Here is a 12,265-nt window from a genome sequence, read left to right as displayed (position 1 = left end):
TGCACAATCTCTATGAGAGATAACAGGGACTTTTCATATAAAATTGCATTGATAGTGGTAGTTAAGAAAATCATTGTGCCAGCAGAAATTCTTTTAACAATGAACATAAGCTACTAAGATAAACTCACGGTAAAATTAATGCAAACTTGGAAGCCCTGCAGGGAATACAAATAATGGGAGGAGTAAAAGTGACCACTCACTGTACAGTTCCATCAATGAAAAATTAACGTGAACACAAAGAGTATTCTGGAAATGTCCTGCCTTTACAGTAAATTTTTGAGGAGTGTGAGGGAGGGATAGTAGATTCTACTGGTTAGACATCATTTCAGGAACAGACCAAACTAGGTTTCGTTAAGGACGGGTATGCTTTTTTTGAACTGACATATGTAGATGGAGCAGGGATCTACTAGAAACGTGATGTAGCTGTACGGAATAAGGAGCAAAAAGGAGTATAAATCACACTGGTGAGTGATCAATGGTGGTAAACAATGAAGGAAAGCACTAAAGATACTCCTGGAAAATGAACATCAAAAGAAAAATTCAAAGTAAACATGTGAAATAAGGAAAAAAATATAAAAATGTCTGTAGAAAACTATTTCAGAAGTTGAGAAACAGAAATGGTGGCTCTTCTCATTACAGTCTAGAGTGACCTGCCATTTCTTTTAAATCTTTTGCAACCTCCCCCCCCCCCCCCCAAAAAAAAGAGGTAATCTAGGATGGTTTTGTTTACTTATATATATGTCCATCAATGGCATTAAAAATTTCCCATTCTTAAGGTAAGCACTGGCCAATAATTCTTTCTCTCTCCATTTTACAGTCTACATCTACATGGTACTCAATAATAGATGATAATTATGAAGTTCAAGTCAGGATAATTTTGAGTTGCCTATCCGTACTTATTTCTAACAATTTCAAAGTGTCCATAGGCAAATTGATGCCTTGAGATGTTGTAATTGGTATTTAGGGAGGTTACTTGCTCAAATTATAGTGTGTGTGTGTGTGTGTGGGGGGGGGGGGGGCACGAAAACTACTACAATGTAAAGAGGCTCACTGAAGAACACCAGCCAGCGACTTCAATGTACTCTCATGACGGGTGTAGTAAAATGTTTATTTCTATTAGTGTTTTGATGTTTCATAGTTACGTGTCACGCGACACCACAACAAATTTCTGGCCACTAAAACAAATAGTCAGCTTTAACTGGGAACAGGCCTCAACAAATTTTGTAAACTATCATCATTCAAGGCTAAGAACTAAACCCACTTCTCATATCTTAAATGTATACCGTATCTTTACATCAGGAGAGGATTGCTGACTATGTGTACCACACTTCCCAATTAAAAAACTGCAAACTCTGTGTACTGAGTTGCATCAGTAAGAATTAATATTAACAGACATACTTATGAATTCCTATTACTATTCCCACTACTATGGAGAGGTGCCTCTTGATGAGGTAGCACAAAATACAAAAATTTCTTGAATGGAAACAATTCCACACCCACACTGGAGTAGAGATTTGGTCCCATGTAATTTTTCCCACTAATTCCAAAATTCATATATGCTATGCATACCTTTATGACCTAAAAGTGGCTGTGTAAATATTTCAAACAAACTTCATATGGATGACGGTTAGGTAAAAATGAAAAAGATTGGTTGCACAAAAGCTAAGGGAAGTTTATGGAGGAGACGTTACACACAGACAGCTGATATAAATTTGTCACAGACTAAAAAGGAATTGGTCAGGCTAGTTACTCTTTGGTTGTGACTTTACAAACATTGAACTGCCGGTAAAATACTAGTCTTGTATGAACTAAAATTACAGAGAATTTTATGCAGAGATCCTTTATTACTCCAGTAACAGAACACCAGTTGAAATTCCTCACTTTCAGATACAACTACTACGTATTTCCAAGGGTACACACTAGTGAAACCTTGGTTTGTTCTTGTAACGGTCTCCCACTATTTTCTGATGGAAATGTTAATTAAGAAGTGCCAAAGCAAAATTACAACTAATTACTATAAGAGACAATACAAAACAGACACATGGATTTTAATTACAAATGGATTCAACTAAATTTAACTGTAATATCACATATACACATAATGAGCACATGATAAATCTAAGATACAGTGAAGGTATCAATACGAACAGAAGTTCCACATAACAAATTCACTGGCTTTCAGTACCAAAGAAAAGTCTGGTGCAGCTACTTTTCATACATAAGTAAAATATCCATTACCTAAGGTGGCTTTTCCCTTCCATTATGTTACACCATAAAACAACAATAACTTGATACATTTGTCTGCAGAACATATAAACAGTACCCTTGAAGCAGTAATGCTGAATAACAAAGTTTACCTATGAAATTTTTCAAAATGCTGGGAACTCTACAACTGAAGTCTTACCTGATGGCATTTCACAATAGTGTCATGCAGTCACTTTCTTAAATACATGCAAGTATTAAACTGAAGCATGCACTCCGCAAACATGACTGAAAAATTAAAATTAAGCTGCACAGTACATCCCAATTCAATAGCTTCCACAGAGAATAAGATATTTTCGAACTTTCACTCTCAACAAACTTCCAGAAAATTGATGTCTGCTCTCAGCTGCGGATGTTTCCAACTTCTGAAGAAAACTTTGATAGAGCATGCCTTGGCATTACACTGAGGCATTATTACAGAATAATTTAAAATGAACCTATTATCAGCCATCACAGGATCAAATGTGCAGAACACTCAAAATATCACTACTAACCTGTATATTGTACTCAGGTATTAATTTCCACTATGAATGCATGAAACAAGATATAGTGGACGTAGATGAAAATTAAAATTGTAGCTATTTAATATTTTACATCCAACTAACACTTTTCTGACACATGGTATGATTACATATTTACAGTCCAAAAGACAATCCATAATATAATAAAAAAATAATTTTAAACAAAAAAAAGAAAATGTAATTAACTACAGACAAGACCATAAAAGCATAAAAAAGTATATTTTCATTTGTCAAACAATGGAAATACCAGATTGGAACATCAACAATGTATGAAAAGATTTCCGCTCTCAGTGGCAGATGTAATGTAGGAGTGGGTTTCATAATGAGAATGCTGTATTAGCTACTATGAACTGAGTAATAAATGCATTGTTGTAGCCAAGGTATACACGGAGCCCATACCTACCACAGTAGTCCAAGTTTATATGTCAACTAGCACTGCAGATAATGAAGACATTGAAGAAATGTATGAAGAAATAAAAGAAATTATTCAGATAGTTAAGGGAGATGAAAATTTAAGAGTGATGGGGGACTGGACTTCAGTAGTAGGAAAAGGAAGAGAAGGAAAAATAGTAAGGAGTAAGGTAGGAAGAAATTTGTACAAAGCATAACTTAATCATTGCTAACACTTGGTTTAAAAATCACGAGAGAAGGCTGTATATGTGGAAGAGATCTGGAGACACTGGAAGGCTTCATATTGATTATATAATGGTAAGATAGAAATTTAGGAACCAGGTTTTAAATTATAAGACATTCCCAGCGGCAGATGTGGACTCTGACCCCAATTTATTGGTTTGAACAGTAGTTTAAAACTGAAGACACTGCAAAAGTTACGAATTTAAGGAGATGGGACCTGGATAAACTGAAAGAATAAGAGGTTTTAGAGAGTTTCGGAGAGAGCATTAAGGAACGACTGATAAGAACAAGGGAAAGGAATACAGTAGAAGAAGAATGGATAGCTTTGAGAAATGAAATAGTGAAGGCAGCAGAGGGTCAAGTAGGTAAAACAGACGAGGGCTAGTAGAAATCCTTGGGTATCACAAGAGATATTGAATTTAACAATACTGTTACATTCCATCCTGGATTTCCCATTGTTAGATATTGAATTTAATTGATGAACGGAGAAAGTATAGAAGTGCAGTAAATGAAGCAGATAGAAAGGAATATAAACGTCTCAAAAAAAGAGATCAACAGGAAGTGCAAAATGGCTAAGTGGGAATGGCTACAGGACAAATGTAAGGATGTAGAGGCTTATCTCACTAGGGGTAAGATAGATACTACCTACAGGGAAATTAGAGAGACCTTTGGAGAAAAGAGGACCACCTGTATAAATATTAAGAGCTCAGCTGGAAAACCAGTCCTAAGCAAAGAAGAAAAAGCACAAAGGTGGAAGGTGTATACAGAGGATCTACACAAGGGCAGTGTACTCGAGGGCAATATTATGGAAATGGAAGAGGACGTAGATGAAGTTGAGATAGGAGATATGATACTGTGTGAAGAATTCGACAGAGCACTGAAAGACCTGAGTCGAAATGAGGTCTTGGACATAGACAAATTTCCATTAGAACTACTGACAGCCTTGGGAGAGCCAGTCACGACAAAGCTCTTTCATCTGGAGAGCAATATGTATGAGATAGAAGAAATGCCCTCAGACTTCCAGAAGAATCTAATAATTCCAATTCCAAAGCAAGCAGGTGCCGTCAGATGTGAAAATTACTATCAGTTTAATATATCACGGTTGCAAAACACAGACACGAATTCTTTACAGATGAATTGAAAAACTGGTAGAAGCAGACCTTGGGAAGATCAGTTTGGATTCCGTAGAAATGTAAGAACATGCAACTGAAGAGAAGATTACGCACAACCGTAAGTTTACACTTAGTGCCCTTGCTATCGAAGTTCCACAAATCTCACAATCACTAATTCATGAAATTGTTACTGAAAAACTGAAATTTCGAAAACTTGGCTCACGCTGGGGACCCACAATTCTTACTGAACAACACAAAAAAAGAATGGATGGGCAGTGCACTTCAGTTTTTGAACTACTACAATGAAGAAGGTGATGGTTTTCTTTCTCGGATAGTCATGGGGGATAAAACTTGGGTATCGTATGACACCCCTGAAACAAAATGGCAATAAATGGAATGGAGGCACACTTCAATCCCAACGAAGGTTAAGCCTAAGCAAATCTTGACACCTCGGAAAGTCATGTGCACCATTTTTTGGAACAGAAAAGGCATTTTGCTGATTGATTTCTTACCACGAGGCCAAACAATCAATGCACATGGTTACTGCAAGACCATTAAGAAATTGAGACGCGCGGCGGCATCTTTGATTACGGTTGACATTACAAAGAAGCACAACAAAGCACACGTCAGCAGCAGCAATCTGAAAATGGCGTACATGTCTTCTCCTTGACTCAGAGTAACTGCGATTGTAGTGATGCCATGGATAAAAATAGAAATGGAACATACTTTGTGGACGAGCCTCTTAATATTTCTTGCATAGCCCCAACGGAATTTCTTTTCGTATCCTTTCATCATTTCTACTCCACATCTATTTCTGCTACCCAGACTTCACTCTTCAGTTATAGCTCATTGTTGCCAATGCCCTACAAAAAAGGGCCACTCCACTTGTCATGTTCAAATAACCCCATGGGCATATGTTTACCTGGCACAGGTGACAGTGGGTAAAATTCCATTCTTCCAGATAAAGTAGAACAATCCTCATTTTCAGAATCCTAAATGAATCATAGCTAACAGTCAATGAGACAACATTGTAATGTCAGGTGATAAACATTAAATAACAACAATAATCATAAAACAGGCAAGATGCAGTAAGTAAAGGAAGAGAAAACAGATTATATGACCTTTCTGTGCAGTACATAAGACAAGTCAGATACCTAATGTTCCAGAAGAAATTGAAATCTTAAAAAGAAAAAAACCCCGCTCCCATTAATGAACACATTAACACATATTTTTAAAAAAAGTTAATTATGGTGTTATTCAGGCAATTTACAGTGTGCATGTAAAGTGATATTTTTCCTTCTTTTCGGATATACATGTTCTCTTCCCTCATGAGATTGTATGGTTCTGTCTCCTTTCTAATGTAGCTTCTCGCTTTTCCAGTTTAAATAGTTTATCAATTACATATCTGTTTCATACCATGCCTGCGTTATGGGTTGTGTATGCCCTCAATGCTCAGGAGTAGCAAGTATTTACTATTACACAGTTCTCTTGTTAGTGTTCCTAATCCAGCAGCACAGGGGAATGGTTTTTTATGGAGTTTATGTAAGTAATATCATACAATAAGTTTTCTTTTGCTGACTTTATTCCATCTTATTTGTTTTATGATTCTGGAAACTCTGGTATCCAGTTGTGATGCTGATTTTTCAGGATTTTTCTAGGTCCCCCTTTTACTGTTTTGACACAGAACTTAAAAGTGTATGCAATAAAAGACTGTTGATTTGGCAACTGTTATGCAGTTTCTCCATTTTACAGAATGGACTGATACAGTTGTGGCTGTCGCAAAATGAGTACTCTTTGAACTTAAGTGTAGAATGTTACATCCTATAGAAAACAATGATACAAATGTAGACAGGATGGACATTTGCTCTGCTAAATCAAATTGTATACTGATATAACTGATAGTTTATGGATAATACATCCAAGAATGGTGATGTTTCATTACTGGGGCACATGACAGTTTTTCTTAAGACTATTGTTAAAATACCTATTTCTACTTAATAAACTAAAATACCATTATGACACAAACACATTCATTTTTGTTGATAGAGCTTCAGAACAGTTTAAATGTAAACTTGAGTCTTTGTTTAAAAGCTATAATGAATGATAGACATGAAAACATCATATGTGGTAATTTCAGCAGGAATCTAGGAAACATAGAAAACTTTTAAGCTTTTTCACTATGGTCTCATTGTCGCCTGAGGTGGAGGGCAGTAGTTCTCAAGGCAAACTACAATCAATTAAAATTAGAATATTATTGCGCAGTGTGGGATCCCTACCAGATTGGACTGAGGGAGTACATCAAAAAAAGTTCCAACAAGGACAGCACGTTTGGTATTATTGCAAAATATGGGAGAGAGTGTCACTGAAATGATACAGGATTTGGGCTGGACATCATTAAAAGAAAGGCGTTTTTCATTGTGACGGAATCTTTTCATGAAATTTCAATCACCAACTTTCTCCTCTGAATCCAAAAATGTTTTGTTGATGTCAACCTACACACGAAGAAACGATTACCGTGATAAAATAAGAGAAATCAGAGATCGTACGGAAAAACACAGGTGTTCGTTCTTTCCACGCGCTATACGAGATTAGAATAATAGAGAATTTTGCAGGTGGTTCGTTGAAACCTCTGCCAGGCACTTAAATGTGATTGCAGAGTATCCATGTAGATGTAGATCAAGGTAATTTTTATTATTTTTACTCCTGAATAAGCTCTTTCATTGTATTTAAGCTTCAGAATTACTTAAAGGTAGGCCCAACTATACGTCTTCAGATGACTGTCACTCAAAATGGGTCTTTTGCCCATGTTTATATAAAAATTAAACTAGCTTATCATTGATTGTGTGCTCTCAGGCTTCAGTCTCTGGGGACAATCCCCCTTCCCTATCCTTGTGACCCAGCAGAATAAGACATCCTTGTACTTATACGTCAAAATCAGGGTTGCCACAAATATCCTGTAAGTGAAATCCCTGACATTTCTCTCATTTCCAGACAAGTTTAGAGATTTTTCCCCGGAAAATTTTGAGATCTCATGGGTAAGTAAAGATGTAAGTTGACAATCTGTCTTTGCAGCTACGGGACAAGAAATAAATCTGAAGTACTAACATAATTCTGTGTGAACTTTTTTAGATGGAGAAAGCAAGCCAAATGGTGTGTGTGTGTTTCATTAAGAGCACTGATGTTATTTTATTTCAATAAAACAAAACATGTTTGGTGACAAAAATCAGCATTTCCTTGGAGTCATGAGACAAGATTTAAATATCTTCACTGATTTGAGAAATAACTCCAGAAAAAAGAAGGCACCTTAAAAGTAGTGCATAAGGTGGAGAAGAATTGTGTAAACCAACACTGTAGGTGACCACCAATAAAATGTTGGTTCTTCTATGTCCATTATTGTCGGTTATTACCCACTGTTTTGTATCTATTATTTTACAGGCATTGAGCGATTTTTCTTTTGAGAAATATATGAGTACATAGTGTAGAAACTGCCAGCAACTGACGCAACTTTCTTCTTCTTATCATCCATACTTTCTAACATATACACTACTTCTGAAGTGCCGAAGTGTATTAAAACAAGTAACACATTCGTGGTGAGACAGTCACAATTGCTGAAGTTGAGAACCCATGGCCTGTGGGCTGCTAAGGAGCACCGCAGTCCTGGGTCCATGCATAAACCATGAAAATCCGCTGCATTATGCCATACACAAACAGACCCAGCCTGTGGGCATATTGGTGAGACTAGATCCGATGGGCAGGCCTACACATTAGTGAGAACCGAATAACTTCAGATCAGAAGGCCCAATCGATTACAGATACCTGCAGAAATGACCTGCGGTTTTGGCCCACCGTGGAAATCCACTCACGTGGCCTGTTAGTCACGAGTCACAGACAGCATGTCGATGAAATGAGGCTGTGGTGATCAATCCATGCAATAGATAACTTGTTCAAATACACTGAGAGTCAATAATAATGAGGACAGGTAGCAACTCACCATAAAGATGATTGCTGAGCCACAGACAGGCACATAGAAAAGACAATCACACTCTCACAACTGAATTTTCAGCCACAACCTTTGTTAGAAAATAAGAGTACACACAGACATTCACACAATCACTCAGAGACAACTCATGCACACTTGACCACTGTCTAAGGCCATTGTGTCTACAATCTCTGAGAATCAGATCCAAACAAAGCACTCCTCATGCCTCTCGTCAGCATCTGCTAGGCTCTTGACAAGAACTGGTGGCAAACAATGACTGAAAGCTGAGAGGAGTGGTAGGAAGGGGATAAGCAGTTGTAACGAGGGAGTACGGAAGTGGTGCACATACTCAGCTGCACACAGCCAGCAACGATGCACGACACCTCAGTAAACAAACTATTTCATCTACTGAGACAAAAATACGATTATTCCAGGTTTTTCTTTTATTTGTCAAATTTCCCTGATGGGTTTGAAATTCCCTGATTTCCAGAACCTTTGGCTACCTTGTACATATACACTCTGCAGGCCACCATACGGTGTATGGAAAAAGGTGCCTCCCACTGCAAGTCATTTTTTTCTACTTGCAAATGGAGTATGGGAAAAAGGTAGTCTATATGCTTCTGCATGAGCTTGTCTTCACGATCCTTCCACAAGGTGTACGCTGGTGTCACAAGGATTGCAGTCTATAGCAAATTGCCAGTTCACTAAACGTTCTTGATAGTGATTCATGACAAGAATGTTTCTTATCTCCAGGGATTCTCATTTGAGTTCATAGCACTTGCATGTTAATCAGTAGCAAATCTAGCAGTATGTTTCTTAACTGTTTCGATGTCTTCATTTAATCTGACCTTACATAGATCCCAACACTTGAGAAGTACTCGAGATTGGCTCACGCAAGTGTTCGGTATAGTCTCCTTTATAAATGAATTACACTTTCCTAAAATTTTCCTCATAAACCAAAGTCAACCATTAGACTTCCCTTCAACTGACTTATGTCCTCTATCCATTTCACGTAGCTTCATAATGTTACATCTGGTTATTTTATTGGTGTGATTGTGTTAAGAAGTACACCACAAACACTGTATTCACGCACTACAAGATTGTTTCTCCTACTCAACTGAATTAATTTACGTTTTTCTACACTTATAGCAAGCTGTCATACACCACGCTGAATAAAAATTCTGTCAAAGTCATCCAGTATCCTCCAAGAATCACTCAAAAACAACACTTTCCCTAACACAACACTGTCTCCAGCAAACAGTCAACAAATATTGTCACTTTGCCTGTCAGATCATTGAAGTATATCGTGAACAAGAGCATTTATATCACACCCTTTGGGGCACTATTGAAAATACCTTTGTCTCCGCTGAATGCTGACCTTACAGACACTGTAATGGGTTCTACTACTTAAAAAGCCCTTGAGCCACTCACCCATCTGCGAGCATATTCTGTATGCTCTCACCGTTGATAACAGTGTAGCACTATGTCAACTGCTTTCCAGAAATATAGGCATATGGAATCTGCCTACTGTCATTCATCTATGGTTCACAGAACATTGTTTAAGAAAAGGGCAGCTGAGTTTCACACTGGCGGTGCTTTATAGATTTGTAATGATTTGTGGACAGAAGTTTCCATATCGGAAAGATTCTCAAGTAAACCTATTTTAAGGATATTGGTCTATAATTTTGCAGATGCATTCTTTTATATACTCATAAACAGCGATCAGCTACAGTTTTTGACTCTGTACTGGGCAACAAATTCCTGATAACTGTGAGGTAAAGTGAGGCCCATGCCTAAGAGCACTCCTTATAAAACTGAACTGGGATTCCATATCTACATGTAGGCTTATTGTTTTCTTACTCTTCCAGCTGCTTTTCAATGCCAGGGATACGTATTTTCCATTCACACAATGGTGTGTGTGTGTGTGTGTGTGTGTGTGTGTGTGTGTGTGTGTGTGTGTGTGTGTGTGTGTGTGTGGCCAGTTCTCCTGTTGTTGCCTGCTACAATATTTTTTACAGACAGACGAATTTTTACTAACTTTTGTGTGTCAACATTTCTGTTTTCTTTATTGTATTTCAAGTTCAATAACCTCTCATTCCTTAACATTTTCCCAATTTTGTTATTAAACAACAGTTGGTCTTTTATTTCTTTAATCCACCTACTTGGCACACACTTCTCCGGAGTGTGATTTACCATCAGTTATGGCTTCGCCCATAATTCCTCTACATCCCTCACATTGAAACTGTATGATGTCCATTCCTTGTCTAAGTAGGATGCTAACAACTGCTTATCTGTTCTTGGCCAGCATAAAAACTCACCTAGTCTTTCTAATGGATTGATTAGCTTTAGAATTCATTGTGACTATGACGACAACATCGTGATCACTGTAGCTTGTCTTGGAGAACCTTTCCTGGCCCAATGTGAAGATTGAGCCTTGGTCTCAACATCATGACTGTAAATTCACATCTCATCACCAGTTACGATTCTCTTAAGGAACATCTTGTTCTGATGTGCACATTCCAAATGCGCTAAACAGATATTAAGGCGAAGGTCTTTATGGTTTGACTTATGAGCTGTGGGGCGAACTTGGCGACAGTACGATGCAATCCAAGATGCTGTGTCAGGATTTCATGACATGATCCAACTGAAATGTTACATACTTCTGCAATCTCTCGGACAGTCAGTTTTCAATTGGCAAGCACAATTTCATTGGTGTTCTGGACGAGTGTCGCCGGTAGACTCCGAAGGGCATTCTGAATGAGGGTCACCTTTAACTTCTATCTGGCAATTTTTAAACCATGTGAACTATACGTAACATCAGGTACAGCTTAAGCACTCACCAATGTAGGCTTCCTGCATCACTTGGTGTGTCTCCATAACATAAAAGTTTTCGTGAATTTCACACAAAATTTAATGCAGATGTGTTGCTCCTCTAACTCTGCCATCTCGAATTAGTAACTGGGTGAGACAGCATTCTATTCATCACAGTACTGAACAATGAGTATCAGACACACAACAATGAAACTTCTGGAAGTCACACATTAAACACATGCATGTGCCCAGGATGCCAACTACCTTTTGCTCTAACACACCAATAGTGCAATATTACAAATGTTCTGGAATTTTTTTAAACAGACCTCATGCACAATGTTTGTAATAAGATTTGCACCTTCCAACCAAATTTAATAAAATAAATAAGTATGCTACAAATCAAATTTAACCACTGCCTTCATTTAAAACTATATAAATAAAAAAGAAATAGGTTTTGACGTAACACATTTGTTCCCTTCACCAAATCACAACCAAAGCATAATCTTCCCACATAATATAGAAACCAGGCTATACTACACACTTATCTGCTACCAAATCTATCATTAACAATAAGTAAATAGATAAACAAAGGGATGTACAGAAGAAAGGAAAAAGACAACATGGAGAGAAGATGAGGGAATACTGGAAAAATAGAAAACAACATGGAAAGAACAGGAATTGAGGTTGATACGTGATCATAGCTGGTCAATTGGGAGGGGGAAGCAGTGCAGTACTGCAACCTTCAATACACTCATACTTAGTACACCGACATAGACCTAATACGCAACAGAATCTAAAGACAGTCTGCCACAAACAATACTGGTCTACTAGCCTAGTGCAATGACCACCTGACAGTAAACCAGGTGGAACTAAGAGAATTAGCAACACATATCTGTGTGCAGAAACACACAGCAGTTCTCAACAGCTGTGAGTGCATGTGCACACAC

At 37.6% G+C, this 12,265-nt stretch overlaps 1 protein-coding gene across 2 annotated transcripts in view; it reads right to left on the bottom strand.

Moving 5' to 3' along the window:
* The window catches only part of LOC126360305 (polycomb group protein Pc-like), a 69,085-nt gene that overhangs the window by 47,880 nt on the left and 8,940 nt on the right, over positions 1-12,265 (bottom strand). The window lies entirely within an intron of this gene.

The sequence above is a fragment of the Schistocerca gregaria genome, chromosome 1 (assembly GCF_023897955.1).
Source record: "Schistocerca gregaria isolate iqSchGreg1 chromosome 1, iqSchGreg1.2, whole genome shotgun sequence".
NCBI lineage: Eukaryota > Metazoa > Arthropoda > Insecta > Orthoptera > Acrididae > Schistocerca > Schistocerca gregaria.
The sequence above is the reverse complement of the archived record's forward strand: the minus strand, read 5'-3'. Positions and strand labels throughout refer to the sequence as shown.